Raw genomic sequence first — 12992 nt, 5'->3', positions numbered from 1 at the left:
GAACACTTTGCAATTAGTGCATGCTACCAACCAACATTGTGCTTCACCTATTTTTATCTGCAAACACATGTTCATAAGGCCACATCTTTGGTTGAAATATTATGTCAAACATATCAAGCATTGTTGGATTTGAATGGACTACTCCTATAGAAGTTGTTACTATACCGAAAATCTTGGTCATGCATTTTATTTGAATGGATGCTCATATTCTATTGTAAATTTTCCATGATGTGGACAATTTACGATAATTTCTGTAATGTCCCATTTTTTTGGAGGAATTAATTATAAAGTTATCAATTAAAAAATATATATTACAAGGTAACTTTATAAATTAAATTAAAAAAAATCTTCTAGAGGTTTCTGGAAGAAGCGGAGAAAAATTAAAAAGGGGGGCCAACCTATCAAGGAAAAAAGAATAAATAGGCATTGAGGGCTCATTGCCTATCATCAAGATTTATTATTTCTTTTGGCTAATGTGCATTGTGGAGCCTAGGGTTTCTGCAAATAGTCACAATTGACCATTGAGAATGAAAATGCTCAATTGGTATGCAATTTTGAGGGTGTGAAAGATCACTTGAATTATTGTTGCTATGGGAAGGATATTTTAGTCCTTTCACTTGTGCTTAATTGCTAGTTTGGAGTTTCAGTTGGAGTTGCACTTTTATCATATCATCTTTAGCATTTAGTCTCCACCATTTGATCAATCCAGGTTCTCATTTCAGTTTGTAGTTGTAATAAGTTCTCAATTGTATACAGCCAGTTAGGGTTGTCTGTAATGTGCTAGGTCATAATGTTTTAGTGTTGAAAATTGACATATCATTTATAAAAATATTTGGTTTTCATTGAATGAATACAGTGGCACTATTATTTCCTTATTTCAGCAATATACTTTAGCCGTGTATTAAATTTAGGGTTTTGTTTAGTGGCCTATTGATACAGGTCATTACAGTGGTATCAAAGCAGGTTCCTGCCAGCCTGATAGGGTTACCCAGCCACCATTTAATTTAGTTTACAAAGGAACCAGCATAACTAAGAATATGGCTGAGAGACATTCTCAAAGCACATCCAGAAGTGTGCGAGATGATGAGACTTTACAACAACAAGAGAGGCTTCTACAGTCAATAGAGGCAAGTACACAAGCAATGATGGTTATGATGCAACATTTGATTGGAGAAAATAGGAGTAATAATCATAATAATGACCAGGATGATAGGAGCATAGCAGAATCACAACATAGGACACGGTCTGGAACAACTGACAGACCCACACGTCCTACATTCAGAGAAAAAATTCTAGCACGCACACCTAATGCTATGGTAACATATATTGTAGATGAACTCTGACAAGCGAGGAATAAGTGGGATCTATTACTAGAATATGTACAGGATGGATGGACATTTGATAGGTACCTGAACTATAGAGTTGCTAGGCAGAAGCAAATAGATAAACACAATGAGTTGCAACAGGTCACCAACAAGTTGGTGTTACCCACATTTGATGGCAGTGGAAAAATGACTGCTCATGCTTAGATTCATAAGGTGGATACTTTCTTATCTCCGAAGACTATGACAAAAATTGAAGCACTCAAGTATGCCACTTTACACTTAGATGGGGCAGCACGTGATTGGTGGACACATGGGATGATCACATTGCAACACAATCAGGTAACCACTTATCAAGAGTTTGTGGATAGATTGATAGAAAGGTTTGATAAAAAAAATCCTGAAGTTTATTTCTAGGAGTTAGCCCAGTTGAGACAGTTAGGAGGCTTAGAACAATTTATCAATGACTTCTAGAAGCTTGCAGTGATGGTGCCTGAGATTTCAGAAAGGAGGCTAGTTATTTTATTCACAAAGGGATTTATTAGAGTATTTTTTCATTTATACTTATTAATTAAATCATATTAATTTAATTATATAAGTTTCTATTACTCTAGTTACTTAAGCTTCATTTAGGTGCATTATTAATTAATTATTAATTAATAATGTGCAACCTAGTTTTTTAGTTTAGGGTTTCTACCTCACCTTTATAAGGTTGAGCCTTGTACTTTTTTCATAATCTCTTATGCATTTTTCACATTTGAGAGCAATTTTTCTTCTTCTCCATTATTCTTCTCTTGTGACAGGTTATTGGCTAACATGTTCTTCTTGGGTTGTGTAGAATTGATATTAATCAATTCTTTCATGGTATCAGAGCTCAAATCTATGGCTGCTTGTTCTTGATTTGAAGAATTTTCTGGAGCTTCAATAGTTTGATCTTTCAAAATTTTTTTTTGGTTGGATTTGGGCATAAACTTTTGTTGGAGGCTTCTTGAGCCAAAATAGACCTCACCAATGGATTCAGAGGATCGATCCAGAGAATTTTGATATAAAATTTGACCTATTTTGATTACCAGAACAATCTATAAAAAATTTAGCCATTGGTACGCTTTTTGAGGTAAATCTTTTTGAAAAACGTGCATTCAAAAAATTGCATAAAAAAATATTAATTTCAGTGTTTTTAAAAAAATTGAAAAATGTATTTTATTACAACTTTTATTTAAAAAGTTGTTTATGCATTTGAAAAAGTTTTTAAAAAACTTTTCAAACAAATTTTTTTTTTGACGCTGGTATGCTTGTGTCAGAGGGTACCTTGCGCAGGCAATACGCGTCAGTGTAGTACCTGTGCATGCACCAGTGAAGTACACTTGCGGTACCTCTGCACTAGTGGTACGCATGCCATTTATTTTGGCATTTTAATTTTTTTTTAAAAAAAATTTGTTTTTCCTTCTTCTGCCATTTTTTGGTGAGTTTTTTGAAATCCACCATTTTTGGCAATTTTTTGGTGAGATCTGCCATTTTTGGCGAGTTTTTTGGAGATTTTCCAAATTTGGCAAAAATTTTGGCACAATTTTGGGCACACATTTCAAGGTGCCACATCTACGCACAATCATCCAGTGATGTCAGCATCCAGTCAACCACCACATCAGTGACCAGTCAACCATTGACATCAGCGCCCAGTCAACTGCCACATCAGTGCACTTTTAGCGATGATGTCATCAAAATGTCATATGATGGCCGTACGGCTATCAAATTTTTTCCTAAGTCTATAATTTTCCAGAGAGCTCCTTTTTTGGACCTACAGTTGGCTTTTTGCCCATAGCTTGGGCATACAAAGGTCTTTTTCCAATTCAAAAGAAGCACCAGAAAGCTAGTTCAAAGACGAAGATAATGATACTAGTTTCATTTGATTTCAAGTTCATTTGAGCTTTCATTTTTGGCATTGAAGTAGATACTTCTGTTTCCCTCTTCTCTACATCTGAAATCCAGATTCTTTTCTCAGTTTTTATACTTTCTATAGTTGTTTTCTTTGGTATTTGAGGGATATCACTATTTTTTGTGGGGGGGATTTTTCTTTTCTGTACTTTAATTTAGAATAAGATCCTTCTACTTCCGTCTTCTTCTCTCAATGGCAGACTCCTATGTCGCCTACCTTACACCACACAACTATCATACTTGGAAAGGACAGATGACCAGATTGCTTATGGCAAAGGGATTATGATCATGTCTTGATGCGACTCAGCTAGTTCTACAGAGGCCTTATGAGCTTCTTATGTAGCGCAATAAAATGGATGAGGCAATGGGCCTCATTGCAATGAATATTTCAGAGGGGTTATTGTTTCACCTGGATGATTTGAATACACCCAAGGCTATGTGGGACAAGTTTTCAACCTTATTTGGCACAATGAATCAGTTTAGGATTCTACAAATAGATGTGGAGTTTACCTCCTTGATTCCCGAATCATTCACCAGCATTGAGGATTTCTTGATGAAATTCAAGTCTCTTTGATCTATGTTACAGGTTGCAGGAAAGACAAAATTTGATAATGAGTGTATCTTTCTGATACTGTCCAAGCTTCGAGGACCTTATCAGATTTTCACTTCTACCTTCTACTCCACTATGGATGCTCTAGGTGCATGACATGTTATGCCCTCTTTTGAGACTTTTTGTGACTGGTTGACTCATGAGAAATCAAAGCTCACCCAAATGGATTCTCTTACAGGTTCACAGTCACAAGCATTGATTGCCAAGCCACCTCAAAGCACACAGAAGCAAAAGTAGTTATCAGATTCCTCTTCTCAACACTCTACTAGCCCACCATCTTCTTCTAAGAAGGAGAAATAGAAGATTGAGAGACCTACATGTTCCTATTGTCAAAAGCGAACACATGATGAGTCACTTTTTTATCAAAAGAAGTTTGATGGTTATGAGAAATAGATAGCGGATTTGCAAGCTCTTCTTCAGAAGAGAAATCTTTCCTCTCCATCCTCTTCTGACTCATAGGGGTCTATTTATCAGTCTTCTTCTATCAATCCTACAGTTGAACAAGATCTTGGAAAGGGTCATGCATTACGAGCTTCTTTCACATTCCCTTCACATGTCCCTTGGATACTAGATTCAGGTGCTTCTCACCATATGTCATCTTCTCGAGAGATCTTCTCTTCTTTTGAAGCTTCTCCTATTCCCCTTATTATCATTGGGAATAACACTATTATGATAGTTTTCAAGAAAGGCACTGTATGCATTCAGGATGGCACATTCAATGATGTGTTGTATGTTCCATCTCTATCTACAAATCTTCTCTCAGTTTATCAGATTTGTCACAGTGGGTCTAGGAAGACAGTTGAGTTCACTCCAAATTGAGTTTTCATCTAGGATAGTATGATAGGAGGTATTGTTGCTACAAGGACAGTTGATCTTTCCACCCGTTTCCACTCCTTTTCACACTTTGGTCCACCTTTTCCAGAGCACAACTCTCCTCCTTTGAGAGAGCATCATGTGGTATAGTCAGGTTTCTTGAACCTCTGTGTGGTTCCTGAGACTACTGTTGTGATTGCCTTGCCACCTCCTCTTGAGCTCTTTTCTGTTCAGTAGAGTTCTTCAGCACTACTTGATCCTCTAGCTCCATTTGTCGAGCCACTAGGTGCAGTTGTTGAGGATTCTACAGAGGACATTCATCTCCTCTTTGATGACAGTGTCAGCACACCTATCATACCACTTACATTGGGGATTCCCTTTCAGGATCCTCATGTCTACTCCTTTGAGCATCAGCTCGACCTACCAGTGACACCTCATCTTTTGAGGTTCCCTCTACAGTGTCCACTACCTTTCACTCCTTTGCATTGGAGTTACAGTGGTTTGTTCATTGATCCAGGGGTTCTTTCATTCTGGGGGCTTTGGAGCCTCGACCCTCTCTCACGGGGGGGGGTTAAAGTCATGCATTGTACTTATGGCTTTGAGAGAGTCTCTTGAAGTCATTACATCTCTTTTTGGAGAGGGGTTTTTCCCACTAGGTTTTCTCCTTTACTCTAGTTTATAGAGATTTCTTTGTATTGGGTACTTGATCAGGCCTTATTGCTGGGACCCACTTGTTTTTGCTTTCATAGCTTTTCTTTGCTAGGTAAGCTTACTCCTTGCTTTTAGCTTAAGGGGGGGTATTAGAGTATTTTTTTATTTATACTTATTAATTAAATCATATTGATTTAATTATATAAGTTTCTATTACTCTAGTTACTTAAGCTTCATTTAGGTGCATTATTAATTAATTATTAAATAATAATGTGCAACCTAGTTTTTTAGTTTAGGGTTTCTATCTCACCTTTATAAGGTTGAGCCTTGTACTTTTTTCATAATCTCTTATGCATTTTTCACATTTGAGAGGAACTTTTCTTCTTCTCCATTATTCTTCTTTTGTGATAGGTTATTGGCTAACAGGTTCTTCTTGGGTTGTGTAGAATTGATATTAATCAATTCTTTCAGGATTAACTAAACCACTCAAGGGGTGAGTAAAGGCCTTTGATCCTCCTACATTACAGGAAGCCATGAAGAAAGCTCGTCGTATGGAACTTGCAGCTCCAGCAAACCGATTTAGTTCAAAGAGTTCTTCATCATTTAGAGATAACAAAGGGGAATTCAGCAAGGGTAAAGAGAAGGTTAGTGACTCAAAAGAAAAGCTAGCTGCACCTTGGGATAAGGAAACACTTAATGACCTATGTAAGAAGAAGCTATGCTTCTTTTGCAAAGGTCCCTATGAGTTTGGCCATGATTGTCCTATGAAGCCTAAGGAGAAGGCTAATCGGGTGATGTGGGCTTATTATGAAGGTTCAGATTCAAAAATCTCAAAGCACCACGATGAGGATCCTGATGAGGCAAAGGGTGAACAAGAGGTGGATAGTGCTGAGAAAAAAGAGGCTCCAGAGATACATTTACAGGAGGCACGTCTGTCTAGTATTCAAAGAGAGGGATCTTTCAAATTTTGGGGAGTCTTGGCAGGACAAAAGATTATTACTCTATTGGATACAGGTGCCATGCATAATTTCATTGATGCACAATTTGTGGAGAGATGTGGACTCATTACTGAGGAGTTCGAGAGACTGAGAGTTAAGGTAGCTGATGGATATACTCTTCATTGTGATAGGATGGTGCGAGATCTACCTTTGCGCTTGAACAACTATGAGTTTAAGGCGGACTATCATGTGGTCAACATGGGTGGCATTGACATAGTACTTGGGATGTAATGGCTGCATTCTTTGAAGGAGGTTACCCTGAGATTGGAGGATATGGAGATATGATTCATGGTGGATGGTAGGACTCATGTGCTGAAGGCTATCTGTAATGGTGATGTCAGGACTATCTCATTTAGGCAATTGGAGAGATTAGCCAAACATAATAATATAGAGTGGGCAGAAATATGCACTTTGATGCCTACCCAGGAGGGGCAACATAAGACTGAATATCATCTAGATATTCAAAAATTGAGAATCAAGTATGGGAAGGTATTCAGTGAGATCCCACTGGGCAGGCCACCAGATAGAGGTATTGAGCACATTATTGAGTTGGAGGAAGGTGCTAAGCCTATCATGATCACACCATATCGGCACCCAAAATGACTCAAAGATGAGATCGAGAGGACCATCAATGAGTTGCTAGCAATGAGAGACATTAGACCAAGTAAGTCATGCTTTGCATCTTCTGTTGTTTTGGTAAAAAAGAAGGATGATACTCTACGAATGTGTATTGATTACAGGGTATTGAATAAGAGAACTATAAAGAACAAGTATCCCATCCCATGCATCAATAAGCTGATAGACAAATTGTATGGGGCTTATTATTTCAAAAAAAATGATTTGAGATCAGGCTATCACTAGATCAGAGTTTGAGAGTAGGATATTGAAAAAACTACTTTTAGATGTCATTATGGTAATTTTGAGTTTGTAGTCATGCCTTTTGGTTTGACTAATGCACCTGCCACTTTTCAGTCCACTATGAACAAGGTCTTCCACCATCAGTTGAGGAAATTTGTGCTAGTGTTCTTTGATGATATTTTGATCTATAGCAGGACATGGCAGAAACATTTAGAGCACTTGGAGATAGTACTAAGCATTTTACAGAGTGAGTCCTTGTATGCCAAGCAGTCCAAATGTGATTTGGGGATGATAGAATTGTTGTATCTTGGACACATCATCAGTGCAGAAGGAGTGTGAATGGATCCTGAAAAGATCCGTGCTATTGTTGATTGGCCACCACCAGAGAACCTTACATAGTTAAGAGGGTTCCTTGGTCTATGTGGATTCTATCGTAGGTTTGTTAGTGGCTACTCACGACATGCAGCGCCCATGATAGATTTTCTAAAGAAAGGGGCATTTGTGTGGACTTAGGAGGCATATTAGTGTTTTATGCGGTTCAAGGAAATAATGACTACATGCCCAATATTAGCATTACCTGATTTCACAAAGCCATTTGAGCTTCAATGTGATGCTTTTGGAGAGGGAGTTGGTGCTGTACTCATGCAGGACAAGCATCCTATAGCTTATGAGAGTAGGAAACTCAGAGGGGCTGAGATATCATTCAACATATATGATAAGGAGATGTTGGCCATCATGCATGCCTTGGCAAAATTCAGACAGTATCTTGTGGGCAGAAAATTTTGTATTAAAACTGATCACAATAGTTTGAAGCACTTTTTGGGATAGCGGGACCTAAATGATCATCAATAGAAGTGGGTGAGTAAGTTACAAGCATATGAATTTGATATCACATATGTTAAGGGGACACAAAATATTGTTGCAGATGCTTTATCCCATAGGCCACACCTCACTTCTATGATTTAGATATCAGAGGATTGGCAACACTTGATTGTAGCAGAATATGCCAAAGACACGTGAGCCTTTGCTATAGTGGATGGGACAAAAATTGACACCAGATACACTCTTATAGATGATTTGATCATTTACAAGAATAGGATTTACTTAGTCCTAGGATCGAAAGTGAAGCAGTTGATTTTGAGAGCATTCCATAATTCACCTACAGTAGGCCATCCTGAGTATTTCAAGACTTATAGGTTAGTGCGGGAATGGTTCACTTGGAAGGGACTTAAGGTTGATGTTTTGTAGTATGTGCATGAGTGTCATGTTTGGCAGCAGAACAAACACGAGCACAGTTATCTAGCAGGGCTCCTACAACCACTTCCTATTCCTGACAGGAAGTGGGAGTGCATCTCTATGGATTTTATTACGGGCTTGCCCAAGGCCTAGGGGTGCGATTGTATCTATGTGGTGGTGGATAGGCTAACAAAATATGCTCACTTCTTCCCTATTGCTACTACATACTCAGCAACTCAGGTGGTAGAGGTTTTCTTCATGGAGATTTTTAGATTACACAGTTTGCCTCGAAGCATTGTGAGTGACAGGGACAACCGCTTCATGAGTCACTTTTGGCAAGAGATATTTCAGTTGTGTGGCACTGAGCTTACACCTAGTACTAGTTATCACCCACAAACTGATGGTCAAATAGAGATTGTAAACAAATGGGTGGAAGGGTATTTGAGGAATTATGTGGCAGATCAACAACGAGCTTGGGTCAGATGGATATATCTCTGTGAGTATTGTTACAATACTACATATCATATGACTATACAAATGACACCCTTCATGGCACTTTATGGTAATGAGGCACCTAGTTTCTTAGTTTTGTTGTTGGGAGATAGTCAAGTACCCCATGCAGGTGAACTATTACAGGAAAGTAAGGATATAGTTGCTACTCTCAGAGACAACATTGCTAGAGCTTAGAATCAACAAAAACAATATGCAGACAAGAAGAGGACTGAGCATAGTTTTGAGGTAAATGATATGGTTTACCTCATGTTGCAGCCATATAAGCGGTCTACTCTAAGAAGAGTGGTATAGAGAAACTCAAGCCACACTATTATAGACCATTCAAGATCATAAAACAAGTTGGTGAGGTGGCTTGTGAGTTGGAGCTTCCCACAGATAGTAGACTGCACAATGTGTTTCATGTATCACGCCTCAAAAAGGCATTGGGTCAGAATGTGATGCCTTCTATAGTATTACCTCCCTTGGATGATGAGGGGAAATTGATCTTAGTGCCAGAATCCATTCTGGATAGTAGAGAGAAGCAGCTTCATAGGAGAATAATTAGAGAGTATCTAGTTAAGTGGAAAGATTTACCTATTGAAGATGCTACTTGGGAGGGAGAAGTGATTTTGCAGCATCTAGCATTAAGATTTCTTAAGGCCAAGAAATTTTAGGAGGGGTAGACCTGCAATGTCCCATTTTTTTGGAGGAATTAATTATAAAGTTATCAATTAAAAAATATATATTACAAGGTAACTTTATAAATTAAGTAAAATAAAAATCTTCTAGAGGTTGCTAGAAGAAGTGGACAAAAATTAAAAAGGGGGGCCGACCTATCAAGGAAAAAAGAATAAATAGGCATTGAGGGCTCATTGCCTATCATCGAGATTTATAATTTCTTTTTGCTGATGTGTGTTGTGGAGCCTAGGGCTTTTGCAAGTAGTCACAACTGGCCATTGAGAATGAAAACTCTCAATTGGTACTCAATTTTGAGGGTGTGAAAGATCACCTGAATTATTGCAGCTGTGGAAAGGATATTTCAGTCCTTTCACTTATGCTTAATTGTTGGTTTGGAGTTTTAGTTGGAGTTGCACTTTCATCATATCATCTTCAGCATTCAGTCTCCACCATTTGATCAATCCAAGTTCTCATTTCAATTTGTAGTTGTAATAAGTTCTCAATTGTATACAACCAGTTAGGGTTGTCTGTAATGTGCTAGGTCATAATGTTTCAATGCTGAAAATTGACTTATCATTTGTAAAAATATTTGGTTTTCATTGAATGAATACATTGGCACTATTATTTCCTTATTTCAGCAATATAATTTAGCCGTGTATTAAATTTAGGGTTTTGTTTAGTGGCCTATTGGTACGGGTCATTACAATTTCTATCTATTAGCTTCTAATATTGCATCTCATAATCATTGTTCTGTAGCTGTGGCTCTACCACAAGATGACACAAATAATGGTCATCTTTTTTTTTCTTTTTCTGCCTTTAGTTACACAAACACCAGGGAGACACCTAGCAGCCGCCTATGCTAACTTCGGCTACCTTGAACTCCTAATTTGTATGTCAAAACTTGCCAATTTTTTTGGTGAACCTCTCTAAGTGAGTGAAGAGTTTAAAGCTAATCTTTTGGATTTTTTGCATTTACGTTTTTGTAGAACTTGTAGAGTTGGAGGTGGTCTAAAAGTGGTATTTTCATACGTTCACCTGAAATCAGTTATGTTCACCCTCCAATAGTTGCTAACTAAAAAAATAGTATTTTTTTGCACAAATGGACCAATCAGTACATGGGCTATCATTTCTTAGAATTTTTTATGAGCAATAATTAGGGGTGATTTCAAATGTAGATGTAGTAGTCATTGGACCTCCCAACAGCTATTAGATCATCTCCCCTAAAATTCATCAAGAAACCTTTAAATCCTATTGTCATCCTCTGTTCAAGCTAAGATTTCATTTCTTTGTAGTGATTACTCTCTTCTCATTCTCTCTCCATAATGACTTTTTTGCATTTTGGCATTGATGATGTACATAGTAACTAATTTTTATTTACGTTCATTAACCTCCTGATTTCATGTATTTGAAATTCAACAAAGAGGTTACAAACTTGTTGAAGAATACCTTATTTTATTTCTAGTTTAACCTGCATTTTAGAAGATTAGTATTTTCAATAAAAATGCGTATATTGGGAGTTTTTTAAACTTTTATTTTGGTGAGGGAGGTTAAATAATGGAAAGAAAATATGTGTTTCTATTGAATTTCTTAACCTCTTTTATACTTTGTGGTTAATGATTTGATTGAAAATACATGTTTTTAAATCCTTCATTAACCTCTCATAATTTTTTATTCAAGTATCAGATTTTGAAAATTCAAAATGTCAAAAGGAGCTAGAGATGAGCCAAAGACCTTGCAATCACATTGCCATCGTACATTTGATAAAATCATGACTATTATAAAGCTTAAAGTTGGACATATTTTGGCTCATTTTTGGATGCAAAATGATAGAATCTTGGATATTTTACTCGCACATACAATGGGAATTATTATCCACAACATATGTATTGTTCCTCCATAGGAAACACAAATTAACATCAGAATTTTTTTGAAAAGTTGTGTCCCATTTAATACCAAGGAAATGTAATGAAAATAAAATTATTATGCAATCCCTCCAAATAAAATCTTTTATAGTGATGCTAAAGTCTATATAATAAATGTTGGGAATGATCCAATTCTAAAAGGACATTTTTCTTCTTTGAGAAAAAAGAAACCAAAGATGCACACACAAGATGTCTCTTGTCTTGAAAAGAAATGTTAAGTAGGAGAAAAAACATATAAAGTCTACTCTAATGTTCATATCAATAAGCAAAGGAGTCACAATCAAATGGAAGATTCCAAATGTCACTGATGAAGGTAACACTAATTTTTTTTATGGATAGGATAACTATTGGACTGTACAATCAACATAAATCTCACTCCATTCCTTCCACCTTTTGTCCTATAGTAGTTGAAGCATGAGTGCATTTCATGGTCCTCAATGTCTCTTTCCAATTTTCATCTCATTTATTAAGCTTATCTAAGTGTGCTTCATAGCCGTAGAAGGAATAGTGAGCTCACATTAGTTTCTTGTTGTGACCCATGAGGTTGGGAGTTTCTTGGTAGATGATGGACATACATCCCAACAACCCTCCATGCTCTATAAACTACAACCTCATCTCTATTCAATGTTGCTAAAAATATAGGAAGTGTACCATATTTATCTAATGACAGACCCTCACCATCTCAACCTAAATTTGAAGTTTCTTCTTGGATGAGAGAGGCATACCAATGTTCATGAAGTAAAAAGTATCGAGACTTCATGGATTTATTCATGTAAATAGTATGTGTTTTTCTTACCTAATTAGACACACTTGTGCTTATTGTAAATGTAAATAAAGTGAAAAAGAGAGCAGGGAGAAGGGGACAAGGATTGGTCATTGCTATCAATAACCAACAAAAGACTCTTCATTGCAACTTTTTTTAATCATATAAGATTTTTTCAAAATTATATAAAGCATATTGCCTCAACCTCCAACTTCTATAATAGAATATATTAGTTAGCCAAAAGACTACACACTTAATCAAGTATGAATGCAACCTTTCATACCATGCTCTCATTGCTTGTTTTGGTCCATAAAAAGCTTTGTTCAATTTGGAAACCATGTCTTTCTAATTAGGTCAAAAAATCCTTCTGGTTGTTCTGTGTAGACTATTGAAGATTGTTGGAAGCATGAATGCTGATGATATTCCTATGGGGGAGTATTCTAGATATGTTACTATGATGATATGTTACATTCATGACTGAGTTTGTCATTGATGTCAACATAGAAGTTTTCTATGGAATCTAACAAAAGAACAATGGAAAGATCAAGTTGGTATGGATGAATACTTGAGTATTTTCACTATTCAAGGTTATGGGAGATACTTTTGAGTATCTAGTATATACAATTAATGTTAGATGAAGAAATGATAAGTTTGAAAGAAGTTATGTAAGTTTTGGTGATGTCTATCCTAAGATAGAGTTTATAGAGGCATGTTCTG

Source organism: Cupressus sempervirens, chromosome 8 (genome assembly GCF_028749045.1).
Source record: "Cupressus sempervirens isolate cs-2001-9-10 chromosome 8, ASM2874904v1, whole genome shotgun sequence".
NCBI classification, from domain to species: Eukaryota; Viridiplantae; Streptophyta; class Pinopsida; order Cupressales; family Cupressaceae; genus Cupressus; species Cupressus sempervirens.
The sequence above is the reverse complement of the archived record's forward strand: the minus strand, read 5'-3'. Positions refer to the sequence as shown.